Source organism: Varanus komodoensis, unplaced genomic scaffold (assembly GCF_004798865.1).
Source record: "Varanus komodoensis strain SLA01 unplaced genomic scaffold, ASM479886v1 scaffold10, whole genome shotgun sequence".
Classification (NCBI taxonomy): Eukaryota; Metazoa; Chordata; class Lepidosauria; order Squamata; family Varanidae; genus Varanus; species Varanus komodoensis.
In genome coordinates, this window is record NW_025335269.1 from 17,828,049 (window position 1) to 17,843,657 (window position 15,609).

The 15,609-nt window shown below is 41.0% G+C and overlaps 1 protein-coding gene across 1 annotated transcript in view; it reads right to left on the reverse strand.

Annotated features, from left to right (window-relative positions):
- The window catches only part of ARPP21 (cAMP regulated phosphoprotein 21), a 158,531-nt gene extending 149,331 nt beyond the window's left edge, over positions 1 to 9,200 (reverse strand). Inside the window, exon 1 of the mRNA XM_044455162.1 lies at positions 9,126 to 9,200. The gene's annotated coding sequence lies outside the window, so the exon portion shown is untranslated. The remainder of the gene's footprint in view (positions 1 to 9,125) is intronic.
- Between the last annotated feature and the right edge of the window lie 6,409 nt (positions 9,201 to 15,609).

Genomic DNA, 15,609 nt, shown 5'->3' on the forward strand with positions numbered 1-15,609 from the left:
ATTTCAGACAACTCTTCCTCTACCGCCCTTGAAAATTAGGCTCATTGAGAGAAGTGCTGCAGGTTCCTCTACTATCAAATGTAAAGTTGTCCTTGACATGGATCACTTACCATGAAGATACTAGCGCCACCAGAGAACACCGCACAAGCGAGATTCATCAGACCTTATCAGATGTTATTTGTAGACAATTCATGAAAACACTTGAACAAGCCTTACGTTTCTTACGTTTGTTCTCTGCTGTTGCTAGCAGGGTTTATCATGTTGATTAGCCTATTGTTATTATTAATGTTGTGATTTATTGTTGCTGCAAATCACATTGATGAGTGTGTTTGGAAGAATGTATCATTTCAATGTTCTCTCTCTCTCTCTCACTCTCTCTGTGGTGTTTGATAATCTGCAATGGTTTAGTCACGCATGCTACTGCCTGACACTGCTGTCATCAAGAGATGAACAGAGAAATGTGACTCAGTCCTCAGTTCTGCAGTGGATTATCCCTGTAAACAGTAATCAGTAGTCCAGATATTTTCTTCTCTTCACACAACCTTTTATTGAATAGTTATAGCTATACACCTAAACATGGTAAAATGTTGCTTTTCAAACTTTCTGGGTTGGCAGTCCTTCCCTCTCCTTTCCATGTCCTTCCCCCCGTAAGTTTTCTTTCTTCTTTTTCTTCCCTCCCCAATATATATGGAAGAAACCTAAAGTCTATAATCTTTCTTTTAAACTGTATGTGCTACAAAATGCATTTTAAAGTCCATACCGATAGGACACATTAACCTTTGTGTTCAACTTTTACAAGAGAACTGTTTGTATGTTGAATGCCTCTTACAGTATTTGTGACACCATAAACATTTCCAAGTCACTGACAAATATTTAATAATAAATGGAGCAAGCTGATGTAAACCATCTTTAATTATTCACTTATGACAATATATTTAGAAGATTCCTCACAAACCAGTAAGGGAAGATTTGCAAAGATAAAGCAAAACATAATTTGAGGACCACAAAAAGATGAAGTAATGGATTCTGTGAAAGGGGGACTTTCAGCTTATTCATAGATCATGTGCCTTTATAGAAGTAAATAAGTTCCTGCATGTACTGATTTTAGACTGTGTCTCATAACTGTCACACAAAAATAATTATATAATCCTGGTTTTCAAACATTCTGTTCTGATCTGAATGACTATGCTTATAGGCAACCAAAAATGGCAGGCGGGGAATGGAAAGAGGTGGCAATCAACTTCCCCACCCCCTTCCATTCACAGAAGCCTCCAGTGGATCAAATAGCTTTCTGTGCCTGGAACAACACCACCCTACATTGCAGATAACTCAGTCTTATGAATCATTCAATATGTGTCCACACTGTAGGACAACCCATCTTTGAAAGCTAATCCATTCAGAATCACAAGACCAGAACAGTTATGATAAGGTGGAGGAATAGCCAAATAATAAATACAGTTTCAGTCACTTCAACAGCAACAAAACAAATTTAAAGGCTGTAGAACCTGCTGGAAAAACCCTACAGGTTAGATTATCTCAAACAATAATCTCATTCTTTCCCCCCTTCTTTTTGAACTAATTTAATAATGTGATCCTGGGCAGAAGGTGAATTAAAGACAGACTTCAAACTAAAAATCTCATGTGCCAACTCCAAAACATGATGCGCTGCAAATTTTGATAGCATTATATGTATTTTTCAGAAAAAAATAAGGTTAACTTTAAACAAAGAAGAAAAAAGACAGACATCTTCATATAAGAAAGATTGCACAATGCACTTGAATCCAGAAGACTTTAGACATATTAGGTATGAAATAAAGGTTCAGTTCAAAAGACTACATGAACAGTAGAAGGCTAGTACTCAAAGAAGTCCTCCCTGAGGTAATCTGATATGGAAGGAACTTGGGCTGTACTCTCTTAAGTAACAAGCAAAGTTGCCAACTGGGTTGTTAAATAAATGGAAATATGTTTTCACAAATGAATTTCATTCTCTTTGTTGCCCAAATCTGGTGATAATGCCAGGAAATGAAAAGTTGTGAAAAGAAGGAAAGTGAATTTAGTGGAAACCAAGAAAGCCATTAGCAAGGAGAGATTAAAAGAAACAAGCATCCAAATTTAGATGGCTGGAAATTGAGAGGAAAATGGCTATAGCATAGTAGCAGAACTATGTTTTGTATAAAAGAGGTCCCAGGTTCATCCCTGGCATCACAAAGCAAGGAAAGGTTCTCATGGTTTCTTGTCTGAAACCATAGAAAGCTGCCATCAGTCACAGGACTGTTCAAACACAATGCTAACCTACTGATTAAAAAACAAATAAAAATGTTGCGTTGTTGTGTATCAGCAGGGATGCAGTCTGCGGCATGCCCATGTCTTCCATTTTCATGCCATAACTCACAAGTGGTTCCTTTGGGGGATGTAGAACATGATGTTCAATCCTATACTGCTGGTTATTTAGAAGTTAAACAATTCAATGGTTAACCCAAGAATAAACCATGGCTTAGCCCCTAAGAAACCCAGTAGTAAATGTTCATGCATTGTACTCTACAACCTATGAAAGAATCAACTGAGGGTTACAGGGTAAAAGCAGAAGAGGCAGGCATACTGCAAACAGCATCCCCACTTACGCACAAGGACCCATCAGTTTTTAAAATGATAGGCTGTTAAGTGCAAGGTCAGCGTGATGGTACAATGACCTGGTAAAATGCAGTTTCCTATGTTCCAATGTCTGAAATGTAATGGCGTTTCTGTAGGCTTCTTTATTTCTTAAGCAGACAAGCCTCAAAAACTGCAACATTAGTTTAAACTAGAAGTAATTGCCTGATACACGAATTAACATTTAGCATTTATAACTGATGTTAACTAACCTCAGCACACACATGAAAGTCACTGCTCCTTACCCATTAAATGTTTTGTAAACTAGAAAGCATACATAAATATATACACATTTTGGTTGTAATCATTTCATTAAGATGAGGTGAAGCAGGACTGACAAAAGTGCAATGCAGCTCAGTAATACGATTTGAGATGGTCTCTTCGGTGTTCTGGACACTTTCCCAAAAAACCATTTAAGTTTGCCCATTAGACTCTTACACTCCAAAGACCTTCATTTAAAAAATACAGAGTGGCCTAAGAATAATGTCCATGCTACTGCAGATGTAATATTTATGAATTTGTTATAATGTACCTGCAGTCAATTTATGGGTAGCAGGCTCTGTAGGAAGCACATCAACAAGCAACAAGAGAAAGTTGTATTATTTTTTGTCAGCTACAAAACTGTAACCCATGCTGAGAAAAGAGATGAGGCATGGAAAGCTACTATTTTGTGAATACCTGTGTGTAGTTCACTGACATAGTTTTTCTTTCTATCATGCTAAAGATTGAAAAGCCTGATTCAATGATGTAATTCAACCTAATTCCTCTAGTTTAATGTAGTTACAATGTATTTCAATGAATACATATTGTAAAGAGTGGGGTAAAGTTTGGGCTAGAATCAAATAGATTAGTAGCTGTCCTGTTGATTTCAATGGGAATATAGTTCAACTTAACCTGGAGTCCAACCCATTGTGTTGGTACAGCTGACTTGCCTTCAGTTCATTTCTAAGAACAATCAGAAACAGTTAAGAGAAAATAAACTGATATTTGCAGTGACTTAAAATACCCCCAAAAAACAGTTTTCTTGGTCTGATGCTTTAAAATGTGGGATCAAGGAACCAGATAAAAACTAAACAAAGCATATTCCTGAAAGTACTGTATCTTTATTTAAATTCATAGCATTTTTTGGATTTAAAGAGTTTACTATTAAAATTCCAAAACCGAAACACCATTTTGTGCACACATTAAGCTTACCTGTGCTACGTAAACACATCACACACATTTTAAAAATAATACAGTATCTGTCCTAACCAATCTATAAATAATGATTGACTATTACTTACACTGTGAATTAAATAAGGAATGATCACACTATTTATTCATAAACACAGTAGGATTATTCCAAAGGAAGTCACTTGAGTCCATCTGTCCAAATAGAATATCTCTATGTGTTGCGTGCACATTTTGGTTTCATTTCTTTTTTTTTTAAATAAAACCATTATCTGTTGTTGTTCTTGGTTGTTGTTGTTGTTTTTAAACAACAACTGGGTGTGATCTACAGAGAGTCAACTTCTCTTGGAAGGGGCCTAAACACAGTTAAGTGCTTGCATCCTATTGATTGTACCTTGGTGTGCTGAAAATACTTTACTATACATCTCCTTTACCATCTGTGACTCATATTTCCCATCTATAAAATATGGGCAAACTTGTACTTATATTATGGCAATGATTAATTTATTAAAGTTAAAACCATCCTAGTAGTAGAGAATATTAGGGTAATAATATTTGTTCAGTGCAGAAAACATGTAAATATTTCCACAAGACAATGCTGTCCATTGAACTTATTATTTATGATATAGATATTCTCCAAATGACCATATGATCCGAAATAAAGCCACCAGGAAAATGTTCAGCTAACAAGAGCAGATTTTTTTATGTGCATAATACCCTATTTATCCATTTGTGATTTCTTCCCCAGAATAGTTTCAAGTTATTGCAGTCCCCTATAAAAACTGAATTAGAAATCCCATGCATCCCAATAATTCAGAACATTATGTTTTTAAAAGAACAAATTTGGCTAGAATAGTTCTTTCTCCAAAATAATTTGGTTTACTGCTTTAGAAAGAAGATTTGCCTCATTCTACCACTCTTATTCTCATTTCAATATCTCTTGCAAGACAAATATTCCAGCTATTATCACTGGACCCAGTACAAGTGTGGATTGCAAACTCCAAATAACGGTGAGTAGTGGGGCAGATCTGTCTGTCTTGATCTTTTGCTATTGCATGTATGTACAGAAGGGAAATGCAGGCAATCTCAGCTTCCACATGCATGTATTTATATTAGATCCTTATTACATTTAACATGTGTGACTAACATTTATGCTTAGCACAGAGTCAAGACTGGCTATATATCCTACTATATGTAAAGCTTAATAGTTATACGACCACTGACTTCCATGCCCATGGGATCTGATGAATGTTTACATGTGCATAGTGCCAATATAAGCCATGATAGTTAACCACCATGTTGACAGAGTGTACCTCAGCATACCTGGTGTTAGAAGAAAACAATATGGCATGGTCATCACTTTATCCCCTGCTCGAGTTAATGAAGTATTTGGCTGGCTAGTACTAGAAAGAAATGCTGGATTCAAAGAGTCTTCATCTGATCCAGCAAGACAATTCTTCTGTTCTTACATGATGCAGAAAGAATTTTTTCTCCAGCCAATCATTTTTTTGGCATATTAACACATGATGAAGATACATACATAATGAATTGTGCTCTTTTTCTGAAAAGTAATTCCAGACAGTCATTCCCTTGAACCCATAGTTCTAACTAAAAGCAAAATAACATAGGTTAGAATATTTGGTTATTGTATTGTATCTTGTTTCTTTTCCCTTACAACTTGCTTGTAACTAAAAGAATCCAATAATCTTGCGGCTGCTTGTCTGTCTAGACTTTCTGATACCCAGATGAAAGCAATGTCATCTGGTTCATGCAACTAAGTCACAGGAAGTTAAGTTCTAGATCGAATTAGGAAAAGTACCAAAATTCCATTTGATGGTTACACGAGTATTTTTCACTCTTCTTTCGGAATTGGGCACATGTGTACCCAACATATATAACAAATAACCTGATACAAAATCATGCAATCAATGGTAATACTCTTTCATATATCTATATGGAATGTTCTGGCATCTATTCTTTGGTACCCCAATTTTCAAACCCAGATAGTTCAGATCACATTCTTGATATTTGACAGCTTTCCTTTCTCCATCTAGATGAACTATGTTAATGTTATTCTCCTCATTTAACAGTAGGACATCCCTCTTTTCTTTTAGGCATTCAGAGCATATTTGCCCATTCTGGAGGAGATGGAGAAGACCAGCACTGACTTAATTCTTTTTACCTTAGCAATTACAGTGGATAAAGGATTAAAGTTAGTTCTCTATATGCAAAATGCCCAATCTGCAGCAAAAGGATACCCATCTCTATGCCTGGGAAAAGACTAGAAATGCCTCTGAAAATGTTAATAGACTATTTGGAAATAATGAGCTCCTTTAGTAATTTGGGGCAAGTAATACTTTGAACCAATTAGCTGCTACAGAATTACCCTCTCAAATCCCAATGTCTCTTCTAAATGTAATTTTCTGATCACTTGGGGTGATCATTTCATCTGATAATTTCTGTATATACCTGCAGTTCAGAAATAGCCTATATTGCACCCATATTCACACACTTGTGTACGCACATGCATTCTTATTGCAGGAATCTTGCATTTCTGTGCAGACATGTTTGGGTGTAAGCACCACTAAAATAAGTGAGACTTGCTTTCAGATGAATACCAATAGGATCTGTGAACTTTGCGCAGGCATGGAATCCTTGTACTTAAGCCCTTTAGGCCACAAGGCAAGTATACAACCCAAACAACATACACAGTAGCCTTGGTACACAGTACTGAGATGTTAAGTATTATGTAGAGTATTTATAATGCTTGAGGAAGTGAAGGGGGATAAAAATGTTTTGCATGGAACAGTTAATCAGGGACTAGCTTATTTATATAATGGCAGGTGGTCTCCTATGAATATTTCAGATGCATACTTCAGATTTATGAAATGTTCTCCTACAGAAAAATGTTTTCTTTCATAAGTAGTTAGCCCTTCAATACATAAAGAACTTGCTATTATAAACCTATAGGTGTTTTATTTTACTCAGAAATATCACCCACGGCTTTCATATGCTTACATTCTGTGAATACAACAAGTAATGATCACAAGTAGCATAAACTGAATGCACTTCTATGCACTACATGGGCATTATATGAAAGTACGGGGGGGGGGGGGTTAAATGAAAAAAGTCTTTATGCAACCAGTTTACAGTTAAAATAGCAAACAGTACAAGATTTACATAGAATTTCTGAATATTTCACAATGCTACAGAATTAGTAAAATTTTGAAAAACAAATACAATTTTCAATAGCTTAATAGGTCTTTGAATTAAATCAAAAACTGAAGTTGATCAGCATCCCTACAGCAAGACCCAACCTGTCATCAGCACTTTCTCACAACTTCTAAAGAGCTCTCCTTTAGTTCTTCCCCACTTTCTCCAACCCTTGCAAAGATTTACTACCCAGCTACTCTCCAGCATATCATACATGGAATTGAAACACCACATTCCACAGACAGCTTTTACCTTTGCTTTTTTTCCCCTTTTTTTTCAGTAGCCAGAGCCAATCATCGCTCTCCTCTTCCATTATGCTTCTTTATGGCAGAGTGAGATGCTTCTTCATTAAGTAGTGTTACAAAGAGAACACACCCGAACTCCCAAGTGGAGCATGCCTTAAGAGTGCCCGTGCTACAGTTCTCAAGGTAACCAGGCTCAGTTGGAAACTGAGAGCAAAGTCAATGTAAGATTAGTAATTTGCAAGCCTAATTGCACATACCGACTTGCCTCAATCCATGATGAACAATCTTTAAAAGACCAGTATGCAGTTATGTTTTTTAAAGCAATGGAGTTGGAAATTCAAGCACACAGAAAACACAAAGCACTGCACTTATTTTAAATACTTATCATTTTGAAGTGTTTTAATGCATTGAGCTATAGGCAAGCTATAGGCAAGCAAAGTGCCACAAAAACATGATGCTTCTCTTGTTGTCTTATGCAAAATGGACAGCAATAACACTGATGGGTTTAAGCACAGCAGCTGAATAGGTAAAAGCACACAGTTCAGGAAAATGCTGCTACAGCCGGATGAAATGGTACTTTTCCAAAAAGTTCTCAACATGAACCAAGCTCAACAAGAAAAGATGACAGAATGAACCCATGCTTTGTTTAACCCTAGAAACAAAGCATTTGAAGGATGCAGATTCTCAAATAAAATGTATCTCACAGTAGCAATGAAGTAACTGCAAGCCATGTACACTGCAGACAGCTGATTTCTGATACTTAAATGGGATTACAGAAAGCTTCATAGGTTCCAGACAATTTCTTCCATGACATCATAAGGATGCTAACCCAAATGTATTACTTCTTAACAAATCAAAACACTTTGTCCTAATGTTAAGAATACCTGAGAAATGATATATTGGGCTGTCCCTTTTATGAAAATGTTGTGCTGAATTTCCCCATTATTTACACAGCTTCTAAAATCCATGAGGTTAAATGAATGTTTAAATAACAAGAATAGTAGCAAAGGGCTCTTGAAATTGCAACAATGTTAAATTAGAAACATCTATTTGAAGTGTTCTTATAAAATGGAATTTCATTCCAAATGGCTGAGGATAAAATAAATTTATTTTAACTGACACCTTTTAATAAAATAATACCATGTTGCCAATACAGCAAAACACTGCTTTCAACAGATTTTAAACCACACAGCTATCAAATAAACCTGCCAGCACCTACATTATTTTCACAACACTTGCAATTCTGCCAGTCAGGTTGAATACTATTCCCAAGTTACCTGTCTTCTGTTATTTACTACACAACTGGAAGAGATATATGAAGCACCTTAATAACAACATGCTAAGATAGGTTTGTGGCATGTGTTCTCCGCCAGGACAAACGTGCCAGCGAATTGTGACTCCGTAGGAAAACTTTCTAATCCCCTGTCTGTATTTATGCTTCCTTTAAACCTCTACCCACCTTTAAGACAAATACAAGGAGTCAAACGTCATCTTAGGGGAAAATGCATCTTTCGGAACATAACGCTACCATGTGCGGAACTGACCATCACCCATCTAGTCGTCGTCTCAATTGCACAGACATTGGCTACGATTTCCAGACCACGAGCAACACCAGCTCAAATGCCCGATCTCTGTGTACGAACACGCCGCTGACTCAGTCCACAGCCCTTTCTCTCCCCAGCCCACATGTGCTCGGACCCACCCTGAGCTGATCAAACCTAGACGCGCACAGACACAACGGATGGCTGCGAAGACAGGACGAGAGCACACGGAAGCTGACACAAGCGGCACACGGAAGCAGGAGGCGCGCCGGGCGCGCACGCACGGGCTGGGGTGCGCTGGCTTTACCTTGAATGAGCACACGGGATGTGAGGGGGCGTCCCCGGCTTCTCGATGTAGTTTGGGGCTGCCTGCGCTGCAGAGGAGGGTGCTGTTACCACACGACGCCTGCTTCCCGGGAAGGCATGGTCTGCCACTCCGCCTCCGCCTCTTCCCCGCCTGGGCTGGAGAGGTGCTGCGCCGGCACCTCGCTCTCCGGGCTCCGCTTGCTGCCTGGCCGCGAGCCCCTCTCCCACCGCCACCGCCACCGCCACCACCCTTCTCACGTCCCCTGCTGCATGGCTCTTATTTGCGCTGGAAAGCCTCTCCCCGCGCCTTCCTCCGAACTTCGCCTAGGCAGGGCTTATTGTCTCTTCCGCCGCGCCGCCCGGTCCTCTCGCCTCCCCTCCGCGCCCCTCAGCGCCCGCGTCCCTCCCTGCCTGCGCCTTGCAATCCCCGAGCTTCTTCTGCCTGTCTCCAGGCGGCTTCCTCCCTGGTCCCGGCTGCCTCTATTTCTGTCTGTCTCCCAGCCTCCCGCGCTCTGCCTTCCTCGCTGGCCCAGCCCTTTGGCAGCGCGTGGCTGGCTGGGCGTCTGCTGCTGTCGTGGCTGCCGCCCTGGCCCCTCAGTTTACTACTGCCTGCGTGCCAGCCGCGCTTCTGCCTCTTCTTCTTCTCCGTCTCCCTCAGCCTCGCCTCTCCCCGCCCACACGGCGGTCCAGAAGCAACGTGCTAGGCGCTCTCCCTCCTCGCCGGCTCCGCGCGCTCTGCTCGCCGCGCCTCCTGCGCTCCCGCTCATGCTGCCCAGTCCCCGGGCGGCGGCGGGCGCGGCGGCGGGCGAGCTGCTGCCGCTGGCCGCCCGAGCGGTCTCCTTCCCGCTCCCCAACTCCACGCGCAGAGGCACACACGGCGCGGCTAGCTCAGGCTGCCCGCCCGCCCGCCTCATAAATGCGTGTGTATGTGGGGGGTTCGCGTGAGTTTTTTTCCTCTGCACGTTGTGTCATCCGCTGCCGAGCCCCCCCGCACGCGCCTGCCCGCCCGCCCATCCGCAGCCTGAAGCTGTGAGACACAAAGCACATGAGCAACACTAATAAGGAGAAGGTTCATTAATCTCTGGCACTTTCCTCTGCGTCCCTCTCGTCCCTCCTCTCCCTTCCCCCAGAGGGATAAGCCCTTCACAAACCAAAACAACTTAACTCTGGAGTTGTTGTTGCCGCGCATTCATCGCCTGCATTATTATTTTGGTCCAAGTAACAGTTCACAGGGGTTTTCTTCATCTGAGCAAATCTGTAGCCAGTCCCAGCACCAGCACCTTTCCATCTGGTGCGGGGAAATGCATGTTCTCAATTTTAAGGAAGTGTCCTTTATTTTGGCAGCTTTCTACATGCAGAGCAGCCCCAAGATGAGTTCCAGAGCATTGCTTATTTGGGGAGGGGGAGGGGGACTGGAGAGAGAAGTGCAATTTACCTGACTACCCCAGGGATACAAGATCTGCAGATCTCTCTCTCCCTCTCTCTTTCTGGCGCGCACATACACACACACACACAATTGTTTTCATTTAAAAGGATGCATCCTTTCTAATAGAATAGATATGCCTCATTCTAAGGATCATATTAGATACCCACCATATCATACAATCCCAGTGTTCCATTTATTTCTCAAGTTTTGGTCTTGCAGTCTAATCAGCCCCTCTTCCGTCACCACAGTACCGTGTTTTAATATGTTTCGTTCAGAGTGTTGCAGTGCACAAAATTGACGAGACTCAGTGATAAGGGAGGGGGGAAAGAGTGGTAATTTATGTACATCCTTCTAATGCACCACTCATTTGCCCAGCTGAATAAATCCAGAGTGCTCATCTGTGCCCAGCCAAGGAAAGGGCATTCACCTCTTTTGGCTAGGTGAAAATTAATATGCTACAAAATTATAGTTTTTGCAGCCCCAGATCTAATTGCTATGAATCATTTACAGCGGACCCAGCAAGCCAGCTACTGGGAGAACACGTGTTTTCATGAATCCCTTGTCACACAGTCTCACCCGTCTAGAATAATCTGAAAGGAGACAGAAACATTTAATACCACTAGCTGCAGTTATTAATCCTATCACATCAGTGATAAACAGGAAACAGGCATATGGCATAAACTAAGGTATGAAAACATTTTCATCCTCTTTTGTCCAGGTAGGTATGGAGAAAGCATATGTCATAGACAGATCACAGTCTGTACAAATTGGAGAAAGGCTTGTGAAAATGTGTTGGGAAGGATCACAGCATTTTGTTTTGTTTTTTTTCCAAAACTGAGAATAATGTAGGAGAACCAAAACGGGCAAGCCAAGAAGGAACTACATAAATAGAGCAGAGGGAGACAATTATATATATTATGAAGGCTTTTAAAAAATCCTCAGAATCTCCCTGTGGGATGTTTGGAAGTCGGCACCTGCTTTTCAAACAGACTTTTGTAAGAATAACCCCCCAATAAGTTTTGCATTAGCAGCCTGTTGGTAAACACCTCAAGCGATTGGAGGCATTCAGCCAACCACACCAAAAGCTGCCTGCACTATCCTACCTCCTGATAGGGCTTGGTCCTATTAGCATTTGGCAACAAAAAGCTGCCATAAACAAGACTCATGTCTAATTGTTCCTTACTACAGCTCTGGAAAAAAAATATTTGTTATATGGTAGATTTTCTGCTTGGTTTTATCATAGAAGGAGAAGCACTTGGTTTATTTTAGAGTTCTGCTCCAGAACTTACTTTCAATGCCCTAAAAGTATGCCTTTTGCACATGCAGAATAATATTAAAGAGGAGAGTTCTCCCACTGCAAAAGCGTGGAGGAAAAGTACTTTTATGTCACCAGTGGAAGCTGCTATGAGCCACATTTGTGAAAGGTGAAGGCCATGACTTGCAGGTACGTCATTTTAATTAACCACTGAAACCAAAGACCACACCTTCAGGAAATCCTGGCTTATCCATGTTAAGGACAGAGGGCTGGGTTCTGCACAGACACAAGCTTGCATTACATTTGAGTCAGAACATACACTACTTCCTCTGGGTCATTTTCAGGGACATACAGTAACTTAAAAATAAAGATAGTGCCCAATCCTTTATTTTCCAGAAGGATTTGATCTGTGCTTGGAAGCAGCCTTTGCATACCACTGTAAAATGTTATGACATATTACCAGCAGCTTAATGCCACACTACACAGTTTGCATTGATTGATTCATGATTGATCTCCCAATATTTTTGATTTACTAAATGCAGACATGAGATGGGGTGGGCATACTAATTTGATCAAGGAAGTAGGATAGAGGCAGGGGTGTTTAAACGCGTGCACGCGTGCGCACACACACTCCTGATCTAAATCAACCAAGCTGTTATTGCACGTATATTTCCTTTCCCTATACGCAATTCTTGGATGCAGGGGCTTAGAAAATGTAACAGCTGAATGTTCTGCCCTTATCAAATTAGCAAGGCATCTTCTCCTTGCAGCACCATTTTGCAATAAGTATATACAAATTCAAGAACCTCTCGGTCTGATTCTTCTTTACAGACTCACAAGATCCCTGCTGTAGGATTGGTCCAAATTCATGATTTTGGAGTAACCTGCAGGAAACAGTAAGCGCAGATATTCAAGGAGCAAAGCAAAGACTACTGGGATAACATAAATCAATTTAGGTCTACAAGCTTTGATGTATTGCACCCAGGCATCTCAAAGCAGATACTTTTGGGAAATCTCAAGACCACGGTAATTATGGTCTGAGAATTCCAAAATTATTCATATTATGTCAGAAGACTATAAAGAGTAAGTATAGTTTATAACAAGAAACATGGTTCATAACAATTCCTGGGATGCCATAATAGGATGCGACTACTAAACACGATCTGGAAAAGCAGAGAATGCTTCCTGCAGCCAAACTCGAATGTAGTGAAAACGAATTAAGCAAAGCCACTCTGTTGATTTAGTTGTGTACGGAGGTGGGAGTGTTAGACAATACTTTAAGCTGTATTTTCTATTATTTGGTTTCATGTTAGCTTCCTTGTAATGTTTGCAATGAGGCAGAACACCATTATCATCTGCTCTATCGGATGTTCAGGACATTGTTTATGTAGCAGAAAAGGCGCCATCCACACACAAGAGGGAAGTCACAGAGAGCTTGAAGGATGTTTAGTCCTTGCAAGGAACCAACCCCCTCCTCCCTGCCCCAGAAACAGCCTCACTGTAGGAAAAAGGGGGGTAGGCTGTGGGAGGGGGTCATTCGCTCAACAGGCTAATGAAGGCTGATCATTCTCGATGGCCAGAGCACACTAGCTAAGTAGAAAATGGAAGACCAGATGTGCCAAGCAGGAATGGGTGGTGGAATGGATTGGTTGGAACCCTGAACAGAAGCATTTTCCACAGTGCTGCCTCAACAGCAGATGGCCTGGTGAGTCTCTTTCTCAACTGTTCCACTTCAGACTGCAAGTGGAGACTAATAAAACAGCAGTTTCTTCATTAATGCCTATCACTTCCAGCAAAAATGGCAACCTAGGAAAAGATTGGGATGCACACACAAACACACACTTATAGGTTTGTTTGTGTGTGCATGTGCCGGAGAGAGAAAGAGCCGTGTGAACTAGTGATACCATTTAAAAACAAGTTCCTCCTCTTTTGCTGTTAGGGTGTCCATATATCATACTTTAAAGAGGACAGCTGACTATTGGAATATGTCATGTACTTGAAGGACCGTCTAGTCCATGTCTGCTTTAAAAAAGAACCAAGGGAAGGGAAGGGGGAAGGGGGAAGGGAGAAGGGGGAAGGGAAGGGAGCATGGGCCTTGAAGTTGCACATTAACAGCATCTGCACAGCTGTCTGAGCAGCACATGGACCATGGTCTTCTCCAGTATGGTGAGATAAATTTTTATTTAAAGTATAGAATAGTTTGCCTGATAAGTTCCAGTGCCCCCATTTTTCTACCCATTTCCAAAACTCTAAATGATCAGGAAGATGGACTAGTGCACCCCCTTCTACTGAAGAATGGTTGTTTGAGAGTTAGCTGTCAAAATTCCAGCCCCTTTTGAAAGGATTTTTTTCTTGATAGGGATTCCCGTGGTTTTTTTCCACAGGGAATTATGTATTCATGCCTGCATAAGAGGACTCAGGCACCTATTGGGGGAACACAAAAATCCCAATGTCCTTGGTTGGTGCTTGCTGTATTTTGTCAGCAGGTAATCTCTAGGACATTATGCATGTGAGGCTTCTCAGTTTCACACCCATGAAACTGCAGTCCTGAAAATGCAACATTCCAACCATTGTTAAAGCATTAATAAAATTATTTGCACACATTTCAGGCACAAAAATAAACAAACCAACCAAATTAAAAAGGGGAGCAAGCAACTGACAATTGCCACTTAGACACTTTGGAGAGACTGACAGTAGCTGTCAAAATGGCAGTCATGAAAAGTGATCCCTGGGAGGTTAAGGCAGGGAGGGCAGACTACAAAAAGCCAAAAATGGCTCAAAGGAGTAGGAAGGAGAGTGGTTGAAACCACAGAGTACCCTGGGATCCTGGCTGGTGGGCCTAGGCAGAAGGCCAGGGAGTGACAATCCACAGTGACCCAGATCATATGTTGGGCACACTGTGAATTGTTCATAGAAGAACCAAGCTACCATGGCTCATTGCCAGGTTGGTTTGGTGTGACATGTGAGCCCACCCAATAGTTAGCAGATCTGAATGAAGACAAAAGTTCTTTTTAGAGTCAGCCCTGGGCTCCTGCTGATCAACTTGTTTGTGAATGACTGAGATCAGCCTTCTCCAATCTGGTGGCCTTCAGAGGCATTTGGAAGTCCTAGCATTCCCATCCAGCAGGGCCATTGACAGGGAGGCACAAGGATGGGAAAGGATGACCTAGATAAAGAAATAGACTGTCTGCAAATCCAAGACTATGGGATGAATATCCAGTTTGGTACTGATAAACTTGACTAGAAACCAGTAGAAAATGAAATAAAATTATGCAGGAACTGAAGGGAGGGAAGGAGGAAGGGAGAATAAAAAGCACAATTGCAGGGATGGAGGGAGAAGTAGTTAAACTTCTTCAGTGTTGCTGAAGAAGTGATGCTGAAAAGAATATGAGATTCATCACAGTAAGAACAAACATGGCCATTTCACTGTAAAGAGGTACATTTCATTGTTTAGATTGTCATGATATACATGTTTATTGATCATGCAAAGTAATTCATGCTGAGATAGTATGGGGTCATGTAAAAAAAGATGACATATAACTTGACAAGCCAGAAAATAGTACCTTTCTACTCCATCCACAGTGATCTGTGATACGACAGAGTCCCAATCTAAAATCAGGGCTCAAGCAGTCTTAATTTTTAAGTATGCTCTACTCTCCCTTAATGCACAGCACTGTGATGATTATTTATTTATTTTTGTGGACTAGTGCACTGGGATTTGAGAAACCTGGGTCAAATCCCACATTTACAACCTCTTCATCTGAACTTCAGCATGTCACTATTTCTCAGAATCGACTGACTATC